Raw genomic sequence first — 17,092 nt, forward strand, 5'->3', positions numbered from 1 at the left:
TAGCATCACAGCCCAACTATCGAATAACCCATTCACAATCCACATCACCACTAACTAACATACAACTAGAAAAACAGGGGAAATGACACCCTGCTATGACACAATACCAGAATCAACACCACAACTACCCCTAACATTACAGTTATACCAAACACACCATAACAACTTCATATGGCCCAAAACCGCAAACGTATTCCAACCCACCAATTGCCAACAACAAGAATCACAAAGGAAATAGGCATTACACAACCATAACCTTTAGGGAAATCACAGCACCCCACCCCTACCATTAACATCCGACAACATTACGCTAGAATTTCTAACATTACGAAACTGTAATCAAATAGAAACATACCATATTAGGTTCACAAATCAAGCGTTACACAACATAGAAAACTAGAGATACAGAATCAAGCGTCAACATATCATCTTCCCACTGACATTGGAAACTCAGAAATTTCCATATCTGTCTCTTCCGTTCCGATCAGTTAGGAAGGAAACCAAAAATCTCTACAGTAAGCTTTTGGGCAGAGACGTAAATTACACATCACCAAAACCCACATTTACCCCTATTAGCTGGTGCAACATGCTCTAAAAAATGGATCAATCTATTATTAGCACTAGAATAGGACTTATTGGCTCATAAGATAAAAGTTAGGACTGAATGGATCAAAAGTTAGAGATTTGGGATTTAATGGTGCATCACCCTAAATTTTTTTACTTTGTAAGTATATCTAATTTAGATGTATCTGAAAATTAAATATTTATGAAAAATAAAATAAAAGAATTCCTAAAGACAAAAAATATGAAAATATACCAAATTTTTTTTTCACCTCTAATGTTTTTTTAAAAAATTTTCTTCACAAAAATTTACTTGTTAGGTGCATCTAATTTTTTTTTTAAAAAAACTACTAAATTATGAAAAAAAATTAAAACTTTTATTTTTTTAATTAATTATATTAAAAAAAAAGAAGGGGAAATTTATTTAGAAGTGTCATCCCATAAAGTATGTACCAAATTTTCTTGTAAACTATTAAGTCCCATTGAATTTGAAAAGGTACACATGAGATCTTTTCACTATATTTTTTGAATATTCCAAATGTGAATAGGCTTTATTTATGTATTATTGTCTTATTAAATTTTTTCTCAAATGTGTCATTTTTAAAATGTGACAATGTGACATCATTCTAATGTATACATTATTTGTCTTATTAAACTTTTGTTAAATATGTCATTCTTCTTAAAATGTAATAATAGAACATTTGTGCATTGTTGTCTTATTAAACTTTTGTCAAATATACTATTCTTAAAATGTGACAATGGAACATCATTCTAATGTGTCTACTATTGTCTTATTAAACTTTTTCCACATATGTCATTCTTTTCAAAATGTGACAATGAGATATTTATGCATTATTATTTTATTAAACTTTTCGACAAAATGTGTCATTTTTAAAATGTAACAATGAGACTTATTTTAATATGTGTATTATTATCTTATTACGTTTTCAAATATGAGTATATATTATTTGAGAGATTTTAATGTAAAATAAGACATAAATTATAAAAATATTTACAGAACTAAATGGCTGATAGGTCATGAAAATAGGATTTATTAATAAATTTTCTAATAAAAAATTCTCATAAGGGTATTAATTAAAAAAAAAAAAAACTATGCGTGCACAACCTATCCCTAACGTTATCATCTTTTAGACAGAGACGGAGAGAAAGCAGTTGGACTAACAAAAATGGCCTCCTCTGCAACTCCCTCCACTCTCATGCTATCCCACGGCGCTTCATCTCTTCTCCCCCAGCACCTCACCCACTCTCTCTCCTTCAAACTCAAACCATGCTTCTTCAACTTCTCCAACACTTTTTCTCTCTACTCACTTGTCTTACATTTCACACACATAAAATCCAACAATTGGATTGATGTTTCTTCACCCAATTCCCCAGTTGTTGTGGCCACTTTGTCTACTGAAGCAGAGCTAGCAGAAGAAACTGAACAACTCTAAGAGGGTGTTGAGGGTGTTGTGGAAAGTGGTGTTGTTGTTACCCTAACTAAGCCCAAGAAAGGCAAAGCTGCATTGCCTCTCAAGAGTGACAGAGTATGTGTAATCTCATTCCTTATTTCCCTTTCTCTTCAATTGTGGACACATTAGTGATTTAATTTGTTGGGTTTCTTTGATTTTCACATTTATTTTAACTATGATTGTAAAAATTTTAGTTTCAAGAATCTTTTAATTGAGTTGGGGATAGATTGTGCTAATTAAGATCTACTTTAATTGGTTTTTATTTTGTTTTTCTTGGATTGTGGATGTGTGTAGTGAATTACATATTGAATTTTGTTTGTGATGCAATCCAAATGCAAATCAAGAATCAAATTATAGCGATCCCGATTTTCCCTTTCTGTAATTGTTGTGTTCCGGACTTTGGTTCCGTGAAGTTGGTGGTTGTATACCTAGTTGTCATCCTTTAATTCCTTATGTTGAGTTTTAGGATGTGTTGGGCATGTTTCGAGCAGGTAGGTTGAGCCTTGGTCTAAATCCTTATCACCAGGTTTTTGGTCGTTCCGCTCGAGTGGGTCGTTTGGCGCTCGAGCGGAGATTGGACACTCCCAGTATTTCGTGTCCCTGTAAAACTTCTACAGGTGTGATTTCTACGCTCGAGCGGGTTTCCTACGCTCGAGCGGGTCGCGCTCGAGCGGGCTTGTTGGCGCTTGAGCAGGTAGTACAGTTTTGGTGTAAGTTCGGGGAGGGGGAAATCTACGCTCGAGCGGATTGGTTTTCGCGCTTGAGCGGATGCACTTTATTCTTGTGTCTTGGCGCTCGAGTGGGCATTTTTGCGCTCGAGGATTGTGTTTTCCGCTCGAGCGGGAATGTCGTATATCAGTTGGCTGTGGGGCATTTTTAAATCACTTTTTCTCATTCTTTCTCTCTCTTACTTTTCCGAAAAGCCATTAGAGAGCACCTCACTCTAAAACTCAAACTTCTCTCTAAGTATTGATCTAGCAGGAGTTGTTTCCTCACCTTTGGCCTTTGTAAAAGTTGGGTTGATCGTCGAGGGCTACATTTTGATCCGAGAAACTTGTGATTTGGAGCAACTTCATTTTTGTCATCTTCTTCGTTGGGTGTCATCTTTTGAGGTAGGGATTCCTACTCACTACTATGGGTTTTGACCTAGATATTTTGGTATTTTGTTAAATGGTTGATTTTGGGAAGTTAGGGTTTGAAAATGTTGAAAAGGGGGTTTTGTTATTTTGATTCAAAAATATGTATTTTGGGTTTCAAAATAATGATATTGTTGTTGGTTGTTGATATATAGGCCATTGGGTCAATATTGGGAAATGGGGTAGAAAACCCTAATTTGTTGTATAAATTAATTGGTATAATTAATTTGGAAAAATTGTGGACTTATGGAATTGAGTTGGAAATAATGAAATTGGCTCATTATGTTGTGAAATGGTGGAGTTGGATTTATAAATCGCTCACTTTTGGAAACATTGATATTTTATCTGTTGGAGCTTTTATTATCTGTTTAGAAATAATTGCTTTGGGCTACCGGTGGAGGGTAGTTATGATTGTTGTAGGCAATGCATGATGATTAGGCAAACTAAAACTAATCAATTGAATGTGTCATATAGTATGATGGTTGATAGAATACATTTGCGTTATGTATTGGTTGATTGTGTATATGACCTATGTGTATATACGTTGTGTTGTTTGGGAGGAGATAGGGGATGTACTCCACGGTTTAGGGGAAGATAGGGGATGGACTCCACTGATACAGCTCATATGCTTGTCAGATAATGTGGTGATACAGCTCATATGCTTATCTATGGAAGTGTTGAGATAGAAGTGTGGATATAGCTTGTATGCTTATCTGTTGAGATGTTGATATAGCTAGTAGGCTTATCTATTGTGTAATGAGAAACTTTTAATATGAGTCATTGTCTCATGAAAATTGTTGGTCAGGTTCTGAGCCGTTGTTGTAAATGGGAAATTGGATAGGAATGGAAAATGAAATGAAATATGGACATAGTGGTCATGTAATGGAAATGGGTTATGAATTGACTTATGGGAATTAAACATTTATCATTTGCTAATGTCTTAGTTATTGCTCATACTGTGTTTAGCATATCTCTACTGGGCGTTGGCTCACCCTATATGGGACATTATTTTCAGGTACAGGTAGCATGCCACCTCCAAGGACATAGCTTGGATGGATATGGGAGTTGAAAACTCTTTTTGATTATTTTGTTTGTATTACATGTATATCAAGCCAAGGGCTTACTTTGTATAGAGTTAGTACTCTTCTTTTGTGTAACCAATTGTTGACTTGGAAAGCTGTAAGCATGTAGGGCATTTGCTTTTGTTGTTAACATGTAATACTGTTGTAAGAACTACTCTGATGAATAGAAATGGTTGATTTCTTTTGTATCAATGCATGTCTAAAGTGATGGATTTTATGTATTATTTTGAGGGCATTACAACTTGGTATCAGAGCATACCGGGTTCAAATACTTTGGGCACGTGGGAAGTGATTAGTATTACAATGGGTTTGTCTCGCTTGATTAGAGACTTAGGTTTAATGTTATGTGTTTAATTGATAACATGCTTATGTGACTATGTGGGTATGGAATGTAGTTTCTAGGATGTTGATTGGATCCATGGGTTTTTGGGAGTCTTGTTGGAAAAACACTTGATCAATGCTGTTTCTAACCGGAACTCTAATAACGCCTCGGGACTATCATTATCCGGAAATGAAATTCGTAAGTGCTTATGTGTTTATGTGCTTATGTGGAGTGAATTACAGTTGTCCATGCATTAAGACGTGAGTGTTATAGCTTCGGCACATTTGTGAATGTGCTAATAGTCTTGGTTACCTTTATTAGGATGTCAGGACGAGGGCGTGGTAGGCGGGGTAGGCAGGAGATGCCTTTACCGGATGACGTTCCGGCAATGCATGAGGGAGTTGGTCAGGCCAACATGGCCGAGCCAGCGAGTCAGTAGGCTATGGGTGCCTTGGCCCGAGAGATAGCGGGAGCTTTGGGTACTCTCAAAGCTGAGAATCAAGTTGCTGAGGCAGGACCTTCTTTCTTGAAGAGGGAGTTCTTCCGGTCTAACCCAGACGAATTTGTTAGGGATCCAAAGGAGCCACTTAAGGCTGACGAGTGGTTGGAACAGATGGAGAAGACGCTCGAGATGCTTGGTATCGAGGACGGAGCTTTAAAGGTGACCTGGGCATCCTTCCAACTGAAGGGAGATGCGGGTCAGTGGTGGAAGTACGAGAAGGGCCGTGTTAGTAGTGCACGGGAGGCGTTTGTGAGTGCTTTCCAGGAGAAGTTCTTGTCTTTAGCTGCTAGGGAGAAGCTGAGGGAACAGTTTTGCCAGCTTAAACAGCAGGGTTTGTCAGTGGCCGAGTTTGAGACTACTTTTACTAGCTTGTCCAGATTTGCACCTGAACTTGTGGCGTCCGAGGAACGTCGTTGCTTTGAGTTTGAGCGGAAGTTGAGGCATGGACTCAAGCTGAGAGTTGGAGGGTCCTTTATCCGGGAGTACAGACGTTTGGTTGATACTGCAGCTCATATGGAGATTATGATGCAGGAGGAGGATGAAGGGCAGAGAGGCTCCAAGAGGAGCCAAGATGGTCAGGGTGACGGCAGGAGACAGATGGGTTCTAACCCTCAGCAGTCTTAGGGTGGTTTGGCTAGATCGACCTTTCCAGTACCGAGTGCGGGCTCTGGGAGAGGTAGTCAGGGAGGCTTGACTTGTTTTGCGTGTGACCAGCTGGGTCACAAGTCTTCAGTTTGCCCGCAGAAGGGAGGGGGTCAGCAAGCTGCTTCTTCTTCAGCTAGACCTCAGGGCCAGAGTCAGGGCAGGGGCCAGCCTTTGTCTTGTTATCAGTGTGGTTAGCCTGGGCACCTGAAGAGGTTTTGCCCACAGTTGAGTGCCACTTCGGGAGCGTCTGGTTCTAGGCAGACGTAGAGTTATCAGCCAGCTCAGTCTGTGCAGGCCTCGAGGGCCAATTCGGGAGCTTCGTCGTCCCAGTCTGTGCAGCAGTCTTTTGCTCCTAGAGGAGAGCAGGTGGATCAGGGGCCTACAGGGCGCGTGTAAGGTGTTACCGCGCAGGACCTAGTACCGGCTCCATCAGTTGTGAGAGGTACCTTTCTGTTTTGCAACTCGGTTGCTAATGTGTTGATTGATATGCGTGAGTCTCATTCTTTTGTATTTGCTGCATTTGCATCTGTGTTGGAGTTGGAGTTGGCACTGTTAGCATCTCCTATTTGTGTTGTATCACCTGTTGGGGGTGAACTGATTTTGAAACACGGATGTAGAGGTTGTGATATAGAGGTCGTCGACCGTAGGCTTCCTTTTCCTTTTGTGGTTATGCCCATGAAGGGTTTTGATGTTATTTTGGGTATGGATTGGCTATCGTCATACCGGGCTGTTATTGATTGCTACCGCCAGAGGGTCTGAGCGGGGAGTGTTTCCATTTCTTGGAGGATCGGGTTGGTAGTGTATTACCGCCGATGTATGATCCGCGAGGGTGGAGTGAGCTTAGTGGTCTACTTGCTAGCTTCATGAGTGGTGAGTGTGATGAGACCCAGACTGTGTTCCCGAGAGTGGTTTGTGAGTATTCGGATGTCTTTCTCGAGGACCTCGTTAGTTTGCCACCTCACCGAGAGATAGAGTTCTCTATTGATTTAGTGCCTGGCACGGCGCTGATTTCTATGGCACCTTATCGTTTTGCCCCAGCCGAGTTGAGCGAGTTGAAGATTCAGCTCCAGGAATTGCTAGATAAGGGCTTTGTTCGCCCTAGTGTTTCACCGTGGGGAGCACCGACCCTCTTTGTTAAAAAGAAAGATGGTACCTTGAGATTGTGTATCGACTACCGGAAGTTGAATCGGGCTACGGTCAAGAATAAGTACCCTATGCCTCGTATAGATGATTTGTTTGACCAGTTGAAGGGTTCCCGTTGTTTCTCTAAGATAAACTTGAGATCGGGTTACCACCAGTTGAGGGTCAGGGAGGAGGATATTCCGAAGACGGCATGCCGTACGCGGTATGGCCATTATGAGTTTCTGGTGATGCCATTTGGGCTTACCAATGCACCGGCAGTCTTTATGGACTTGATGAACCGGATCTTCCGGGAATTCTTAGATCGCTTTCTGGTCATTTCCGTGGACGACATTCTGATTTATTCACCTTCTGAGGAAGAGCACGAGGAACACTTGAGAGTAGTGCTTGAGTTGCTTAGAGCCCATAGGCTGTACGCCAAGTTTGGGAAGTGTGAGTTCTGGCTAGGAGAGGTCAAATTCTTAGGCCATGTGGTATCCAGGGAAGGGGTGTCTGTTGATACATCCAAGGTTCAGGCAGTGCAAGATTGGGCACAGCCTAAGAGTGTTTTTGAGATCCGCAATTTTCTGGGATTAGCTGGGTATTACTGCCGGTTTGTGAAAGATTTCTCCAGGCTAGCTTCGCCGTTGACTAGATTGACGCGGAAAGGGGTCAAGTTTGTGTGGAGTGAGGCTTGTGAAAAGTCGTTCCAAGAGTTGAAGGTTAGATTGACCACCGCTCCGGTTTTGATTATTCCGGAGAGAGGGTTGGGTTATGCAGTTTATTGTGATGCCTCACGAGAGGGTTTGGGTTGTGTGTTGATGCAAGAGGGGAAAGTGGTAGTTTATGGCTCACATCAGTTGAAAATTCATGAGAAGAATTACCCTACACACGACCTTGAGTTAGCAGCTGTGATTTTTGCCTTAAAGATTTGGTGGCACTACCTTTATGGTGAGAGGTTCGAGGTGTTCTCGGACCATAAGAGTTTGAAGTACCTGTTTACACAAAGGGACTTGAATTTGAGGCAGTGAAGGTGGATGGAGTTCATTGAGGACTACGACTTCGAGTTGCACTATCACCCGCGAAAGGCCAATGTTGTGGCCGATGCCCTTAGCAGAAAATCCATTAGTGATGTAGCTTGTATAGCCATCCGGGAGTGGGAAATGTTGGGAGCACTTGGCGAGTTTGATTTGCTTCTGGGCGAATCTGTTGAGGCTGCGGCCTTGTTTTCTGTTGTTGCGCAGCCTACACTCGTGGCTCGAGTGTTAGAGACACAGAGAGGTGACCTTGAGGTAGAATCCCTCCGAGAGAAGATCTCCAGTGGGAAGGTTGAGAAGGGTTTGACGGTGTATCCTGACCTGAGTGTGAGATACCGAGACCGTTTGTTTGTGCCGGAGTCTTGCCGAGAGGAAGTACTCCGAGAGTTTCATCATTCACGCCTTGCGGTGCATCCCGGAGGCACTATGATGTATCGTGATTTGGGTCGCCAGTTTTGGTGGTGGGGTATGAAGTGGGATGTGGCAGTTTTCGTGTCTAAGTACCTTACTTGTCAGCAAGTGAAGGCTGAGCATCAGAGGCCAGCGGGTTTGTTGCAACCCTTGCCTATTGCCGAGTGGAAGTGGGAGCATGTCACTATAGACTTCGTTGTAGGTCTTTCGAGGACTCAACGGTGTAGTGATGCTATTTGGGTGGTTGTAGACCGGTTGACTAAGTCGGCGCACTTTATTCCTATGCGCGTGAGAGATTCGGTAGATCATCTTGCCGACTTGTATATTCGGGACATAGTGAGATTGCACGGGGTCCTAGTGACGATCATCTCAGATAAAGATCCTCATTTTACTGCTAGGTTGTGGCAGAGTTTGCAGAGTGCCTTGGGCACTAAGTTGACATTTAGTACGGCTTATCACCCTCAGACTGACGGGCAATCCAAGCGTACTATTTAGATCCTTGAGGATATGCTTCGAGGTTGTGTCCTTGACTTTAGTGGGACGTGGGAGAGGCACTTGCCCTTGGTGGAGTTTGCCTACAACAACAGTTTTCAGTCGAGTATCGATATGGCACCGTTTGAGGCCCTGTATGGCCAACCGTGTAGGTCTCCAGTTTGTTGGGCCGAGGTGGGTGATGCACCTTTGTTGGGTCCGGAGTTGGTTAGGGAGACAACGGAGAAAGTTGAGCTTATCCGTAGGAGGCTTGTTACAGCCCAGAGTCGCCAAAAGAGTTATGCCGACCGTAGGAGGAGGCCTTTGGCTTTTGAGATAGGTGACCATGTCTTTCTAAAGATATCACCTAGGCGAGGTTTGATGAGGTTTGGGAAGAGTGGGAAGTTATCCCCTCGGTTTATCGGTCCCTTTGAGATCCTTGAGAGGATTGAGGAGGTTGCTTATCGTTTAGCTTTGCCACCGCAGTTGTCCGGAGTGCATGACGTGTTTCATGTGAGTATGCTTCGGAAGTATGAGCCGGATCCGTCCCATGTGTTAGATTGGACCGACTTAGAGGTAGATGAGGATGCCTCATATGAAGAGGGACCGGTTTGGGTCTTGGATAGGCGGGATCAAGTCCTGCGTGGCAAGACCATTCCCTTGGTGAAGGTTTTGTGGAAGCATCACGGAGTGGAGGAAGCCACTTGGGAACGTGAGGCGGATGTCCGTGAGAATTATCCGAATTTTTTTGTTGATGTGTAATCATGTATTGAAATTCTGTAATATTGTGAAACTTTAAGAGCATTATATATGTCTTAAGTTGTAAAACATGGTATATGTTTTGATTTATGGAAGTATGCCGTAGAACTTGCCTTATGATGGAAGTTGATTTTAACATTGTATATGTTAATGATGTTTAGAAATGCAAAAACATATTTTGGCATTGAAAATGACTTGGAATTGGTAAATTTCAGAGGAATGCATGTTGATAATGCAGGTTGTTATGTATAATGAGAAATGCCTCTTGAAAAGAGAGGGGATTGACCGGTAAGGAGTCGGAATGTTCAATATTATGTTGTAATATTGTTATAAATGAAGAAAACCTGTTTTTGAAAAACTTGTGTTTAATTTCGGGGGCGAAATTCCTTAAGGGGGGAAGGTTATAGCGATCCCGGTTTTCCCTTTCTGTAATTGTTGTGTTCCGGACTTTGGTTCCATGAAGTTGGTGGTTGTATACCTAGTTGTCATCCTTTAATTCCTTATGTTGAGTTTTAGGATGTGTTGGGCATGTTTCGAGCAGGTAGGTCGAGCCTTGGTCTAAATCCTTGTCGCCAGGTTTTTGGTCGTTCCGCTCGAGCGGGTCGTTTGGCGCTCGAGCGGAGATTGCACACTCCCAGTATTTCGTGTCCCTGCAAAACTTCTGCAGGTGTGATTTCTATGCTCGAGCGGGTTTCCTGCGCTCGAGCGGGTCACGCTCGAGCGGGTAGTACAGTTTTGGTGTAAGTTCTGGGAGGGGAAAATCTACGCTCGAGCGGACTGGTTTTCGCGCTCGAGCGGATGCACTTTATTCTTGCGTCTTGGCGCTCGAGTGGGCATTTTTGCGCTCGAGCGGACCTAGTTTTTGTTCTTGACGCTCGAGCATTGTGTTTTCCGCTCGAGCGGGAATGTCGTATATCAGTTGGCTGTGGGGCATTTTTAAATCACTTTTTCTCATTCTTTCTCTCTCTTACTTTTCCGAAAAAGCCATTAGAGAGCACCTCACTCTAAAACTCAAACTTCTCTCTAAGTATTGATCTAGTAGGAGTTGTTTCCTCACCTTTGGCCTTTGTAAAAGTTGGGTTGATCGTCGAGGGCTACATTTTGATCTGAGAAACTTGTGATTTGGAGCAACTTCATTTTTGTCATCTTCTTCGTTGGGTGTCATCTTTTGAGGTAGGGATTCCTACTCACTACTATGGGTTTTGACCTAGATATTTTGGTATTTTGTTAAATGGTTGATTTTGGGAAGTTAGGGTTTGAAAATGTTGAAAAGGGGGTTTTGTTATTTTGATTCAAAAATATGTATTTTGGGTTTCAAAATAATGATATTGTTGTTGGTTGTTGATATATAGGCCATTGGGTCAATATTGGGAAATGGGGTAGAAAACCCTAATTTGTTGTATAAATTAATTGGTATAATTAATTTGGAAAAATTGTGGACTTATGGAATTGAGTTGGAAATAATGAAATTGGCTCATTATGTTGTGAAATGGTGGAGTTGGATTTATAAATCGCTCACTTTTGGAAACATTGATATTTTATCTGTTGGAGCTTTTATTATCTGTTTAGAAATAATTGCTTTGGGCTACCGGTGGAGGGTAGTTATGATTGTTGTAGGCAATGCATGATGATTAGGCAAACTAAAACTAATCAATTGAATGTGTCATATAGTATGATGGTTGATAGAATATATTTGCGTTATGTATTGGTTGATTGTGTATATGACCTATGTGTATATACGTTGTGTTGTTTGGGAGGAGATAGGGGATGTACTCCACGGTTTAGGGGAAGATTGGGGATGGACCTCTAAACCGGATGTTGTTTGGGAGGAGATAGGGGATGGACTCCACTGATACAGCTCATATGCTTGTCAGATAATGTGGTGATACAGCTCATATGCTTATCTATGGAAGTGTTGATATAGCTCATGTGCTTATCTGTTGAAGTGTGGATATAGCTTGCATGCTTATCTGTTGAGATGTTGATATAGCTAGTAGGCTTATCTATTGTGTAATGAGAAACGTTTAATATGAGTCACTATCTCATGAAAATTGTTGGCCAGGTTCTGAGCCGTTGTTGTAAATGGGAAATTGGATAGGAATGGAAAATGAAATGAAACACGGACATAGTGGTCATGTAATGGAAATGGGTTATGAATTGATTTATGGGAATTAAACATTTGTCATTTGCTAATGTCTTAGTTATTGCTCATACTGTGTTTAGCGTATCTCTACTGGGCGTTGGCTCACCCTATATGGGACATTATTTTCAGGTACAGGTAGCATGCCACCTCCAAGGATATAGCTTGGATGGATATGGGAGTTGAAGACTCTTTTTGATTATTTTGTTTGTATTACATGTATATCAAGCCAAGGGCTTACTTTGTATAGAGTTAGTACTCTTCTTTTGTGTAACCAAGTGTTGACTTGGAAAGCTGTAAGCCTATAGGGCATTTGTTTTTATTGTTAACATGTAATACTGTTGTAAGAACTACTCTGATGAATAGAAATGGTTGATTTCTTTTGTATCAATGCATGTCTAAAGTGATGGATTTTATGTATTATTTTGAGGGCGTTACACAAATTGAGAGAAAGAAGACAAATGCCCCAATTAGGGGTAAAACCCCTAAGGGCTAGAGAGAGAAACCAAGCTCTACTCCAATTTCAATATATATTCTTTATTTCGAAAACTCAGTACAATGGGTATTATATCACCTATTTATAGACTACAACAAGCAAGCTATTTAACATACACCTAATCTTTTTTATTCTACATCAGTTTGATTTCTGTTTATTTTGCAGTTTCAGTTATAGGAAACCTATATGAGAGATTGAAACCATGTATTGTGGGTGTATTATAGTCATTTATTTACTTGTTTTTGCTTGAGTTTTATCTTAATGACGACTTGAGAACTTCAATCCCTTAGAATCCTCCATTGTAGCGTCTGAAAAAGACTCTATGTCATATTTTTGTTTCTTCATTTCTTCATCTTTTGATTATCTACAAACTTTCGCTATATCTAGTGGTTTTGCCCTTTATTTATTTATTTAACTTTGGCTATACAGGTTGTGGTTGTAGTAGAGTATTAGTTCATTCTCAAGTTTTGAGAACACCTTTTTATGTCATAGTTCACGCTCATTTGAAAAGAATGCCTTTTATATAATCAAGTCTTGAATATTAACAATAATTCTGCAATTTTATCTGAATTCTCAAATTATTCAAAATGATTAAAAGCCCTTGTGTTTTAAATTATTATAAATTGTAAATTGTTATAGAACAAGAGCTAGAAGACCTCACGTTTAAAAATTCTTGACATATATTGCCTTTGTAAATCAGAAATTTGCTTTGCATGAATCCTGAACGTGATATTTGTTACTGTGGTTGCTGGTCTTGTCTCCTCTTTTGTTTGTTTAAGTTGTCTACCCCTATACTTTCACATTCATGTTGTTGCTGCATTTTTAACTTACTCCTTATCCTCCTTTTGTAGGGATTATTAGAGGAGGTCTAAGAGATTCTTGGAAATTCAAAAATTGAGGGAAAACAAGAAAGAGTATGACTTAAAAACAACAATATCATTGCTCAAGCAAATGGCAAGCACAAAGTTTGTCGAAACAGCTAAAGCACATTTCCGTCCCAACATTGACCCATAATACAATGATCAACAGCTGAGGGCAACAATGAGTTTTCCCTACATTTGATTAATTGTAATGAGAAATATGGTAGCAATCTCATGGACTACAATTAGTTTCTACTATTATTCTATTTCTTTCGTGATTGGTGAATTTACCCAAGGGAACTGGACAGACGGTTAGAGTGGCTATTCTCACTGAAGGTAGATACTTTTTCTTTTTCTGTTCTCAATAAGTAATGTTCTGTCAAGAAAATGCATCAAATGGGTGCAACCATGTACATAGGATAGGATGCAGATGTATATTAGCAAGCAAAACAAGCCTGTAGGCTGTCTAAACAGAAAAATCAATATGGAAGGAGGATTTTCCCTAATCCCAGCTAACCAAATAAGGGGATCTCACATCAGCATGTTTTAATGCCACATCAGGCAATTCCAGTCCTTCAAAAGATTGCCTATGTTACTCCATCCAAATACAAGCATGGAGGAGCTGTTGGAAATTGCGTACCTAGGCTAGGCATAAAGGAATTTAAAATTTATTTTGATTCTCAATCCCCAATGATTATATTTGTGATATATATGAAACATAGATACAAACATCCATGGAAATAGTTTGAACAATACCTCAAACACAAAATTCAATTCCTTGCTTGATTTTTGAATTCACTCCAATTCAAAAGTAGTTTAAGCATCCGACCTCTAAAAGTCTTATAACAAAGGCATTGTCAAGCTCACAAGTATTCTACAGAGACTGAGAGGCAGATGTCAATCTCTGGAGTGCTAGCTCTTATAATAGCTCTCATATTTGAGGACCAACTCTATCTTGTCCCACAAGGATTGATGATCTTCCTGATCTTATAACAAAGATGTTTTTTTTTTTTTGTTTTTGTTTTTTGATAAGTACGTTACAATGAACAAGTTATATCACAATTAACTCTTAATTGCAATAATCTCATTAATTAGCTCATGGTTTCAAAAAGCGGTGTTACGTAACAGTTGCGGCCATTCCGTAACTGTTGCGGTGGTAAGCGTTACCTGTTACACCCTCTTTTGCAGTGCAACAGAAATTCACGTGTAATTGTTGTTTCGGTGTTACGTAACGGCCGTAGTGGTACTGTAATGGCCTGTTACACACCGTTACAATATTCTGAATAGCTTCCTTTCCAAAAAAAAAAATTCTTACAAAAAAATAACGAATACTCAAGTGATTCAAGTTCAAAGAAAAAAATCTTGTATAAATTTTTTTTCTTTATAATTCTTTTTTTTTAATTTTTCTTTCATTACATTAGCATGTAAAATAAAAAATATATAAACAATGGTTGTATTTATTTTTATAATCATTTCATTTAATATTTAATTGTAAATATTTTTTATTTTGTTACTATAATGTGTTGTCTAAAAAATGTCTTAAAAAAAATCTCAAAAATAATTTTTGCATATGGCACGATTCTTATTTTTATAATCATTTCATTAAATACTTAATTGTAAATAATTTTATTTAGTTAGCTGTAAAGTGTTGCCTAAAAAAATGTCTTTTAAAAAAAATCATTAGCTCAAAAATAATTTTTGTTTATGGCACAATTTTTTATTTTTTTATAATCATTTCATTTAATAATTGTAAATATTTTTTATTTAGTTAGTTCAGGTATTGGTCAAAAATAATTTTATAGACGTTTAAAATCAATTATTCTTAAAGTCATTAACTATTGAAATAAAATGTAAAAAGTTCCTTTTATAGTGATTTAAAAATGTGAAATATATTGGATTATACTTAAAAACTAACAAAATTTGATCAAAATCTATTTTAAACCCTAATAAATTTGATTTAAAAAAAATATGCGTATCGGTAAGTTTTTTTCAAATTGTGCGAAAAATTAAAAAATTCACGGTTCCGGTTACCACAACCATTACTTTATGGCCTTTATACTCCGCAACTGCAACCATTACGGCGACCTCAACCACTTTTCGAAACTCTTAATTAATTTAAATCCCTGATTAACACTTAATTTGGATTAACTCTTTTCATTCCATTATATTACATGTCCTTATTGTGTGTGAAATTTTTGGTTCACACTTATCTGTGTAGTAGAAATAATATAAATTCTTGATATTTATTATGAATTTTAAATGTCCCATGGAACATTTCCTTGGGCTTCCACAAATCTTGAGTGACACCAAGCAACATATTATGAACATACCAGATATTATGAATATACAAAATGATCCCTTCTAACAGTTACCATACATTCAATCCTTTCATCGTATAATGTCTCAAAAGGTCATTAGGACATTGAGGTTTGTCAAACCCCTAACTCAATCATGTGTCTAATCTAATGCATATCAACTTGTATTGGTGAAATTGGAAACTCCCTTCTAATTATTACTTTGCCTTGACCAAGGTATTTCTCAAGTTATATCCTAAAAGATCACATATTTTCTATCTCTTTACTTGAGAGTGACGGATCAATTCTTAAACATTCACGTGCCTTCATGGGTGTCTCACTAAGTCCTATCTATATAGGTTCATATTTCGTTGTTAGAATATAAACATATTGTATTGTCAAAACTTAGCAATGCACACACAGGATAATCATGATGTTCTCAGTCTAAGGGTTGCACACACAACTATAGCATATAAGTGAACTAGATATGTTCCTGGGTGGTCACTTGTTCTCTAACAAGCACACACATGGTTATTTGATTGTCCCGCACAAGTGACTTGAGACTACTCCCTCTTCCAATTGAACAAGCATAACGCAGTGCTAGTCCATTTGGTTTGGATTACTAACTTCCAAATAGTAATCGTATAACTAGGAACTTTTAAGAATAAAATACTGAGAAGTACATGTCTCTCAATTTTAACTCTTAAGACATAAATTTTGAACTTTAATTGTACGGAATTACAATGTAAACAATTGCACAAAAAAGATAGTATGATATAATAAAACTTTTCCCTTTATTAATTAAATGACAAGGGGTTTTTAGGGCACACCACTAATAGGAGCCCACCATCCGTCAATGTTTAACTCTTATCCTCACTTGAAGATCACTCTGAGTTGTCAACTCTAGTAAGGTATATCCTAAATAATGAAAACAAAATAAGGGTTTAGGCTTTAGCCAATAGGTTATCAACCTTTTTTTGGATTTCCTTTGAATACTTTCCCATTTCACCAAATTGTCAAGATCATAATTCTTTCCAATGTTGATATCTATCAAGGGAAAAAGAAAAGGGACACTTTTGGAAGGACTTGGTCAATTATTGGCTAGGAATATTACTAGAATAGAATCAAACCTTAAAATTTTTACGTTTTGTGACTTCTTGCCACAAAGTAAGCCTTCTACCCCTTTGGCATCTACTAGAGTGGGATAAAGCATGGCGATGTTTCCACCATGTCAACGTCTCATTCTTGTAAGGCCTTATACAACTAGGCCAAACCACTATACCATCTACTCCACTAACATTGCCTGGTGCCATGGCTTCCTTATATGATGTGATTTTGAAGAGATTTGGAACTATTAGTCCGTGGATCTACCATATAGTAGTCATCATGAAATCTCATCTTTGCAAATTTCCTACCGAAAAGTAAATATGTTTGGAGAATTCTTCTCAGCTATTCCTTTAGTTCTTCCATAATTTCACCCCAAAAGACTTGTATACACTACCCTTATCTTCCTCAGCATATCTCCCTAGCCATTTTCTAAAATGCTTTGTTTAAAAACCTCAGTTTCCTAAGTCCCAATCCTTCATCCTTTAAAGGACGACATGCTAAATCTTAATAAGTTAGTAATACTTGAATTCATTCTCAATACAAAAGTGATGTAGGAAGAAGAGAAATGTAGAAGGACAGAAGAATAAACCTGGGATTTTGGGTGTGCAATTTACTTGCCAATCCACCCTCCCAACCCAACCCGCTACCCGTAGTTTAAGAAAGGTTATTCTCTTGAAA

At 38.8% G+C, this 17,092-nt stretch overlaps 1 pseudogene across 1 annotated transcript in view; it reads left to right on the forward strand.

Annotated features, from left to right (window-relative positions):
* The first annotated feature begins 1,667 nt into the window (after positions 1-1,667).
* LOC114311196 (large ribosomal subunit protein uL1c-like) overlaps positions 1,668-17,092 on the forward strand; it is a 70,205-nt pseudogene continuing 54,780 nt past the window's right edge. The window contains exons 1-3 of the transcript XR_014361783.1: positions 1,668-2,108; positions 13,015-13,193; positions 13,294-13,349. The product of XR_014361783.1 is annotated as a large ribosomal subunit protein uL1c-like (transcript). The remainder of the gene's footprint in view (positions 2,109-13,014; positions 13,194-13,293; positions 13,350-17,092) is intronic.

This window comes from Camellia sinensis, chromosome 2 (assembly GCF_055761805.1).
Source record: "Camellia sinensis isolate YWXY chromosome 2, ASM5576180v1, whole genome shotgun sequence".
NCBI classification, from domain to species: domain Eukaryota; kingdom Viridiplantae; phylum Streptophyta; class Magnoliopsida; order Ericales; family Theaceae; genus Camellia; species Camellia sinensis.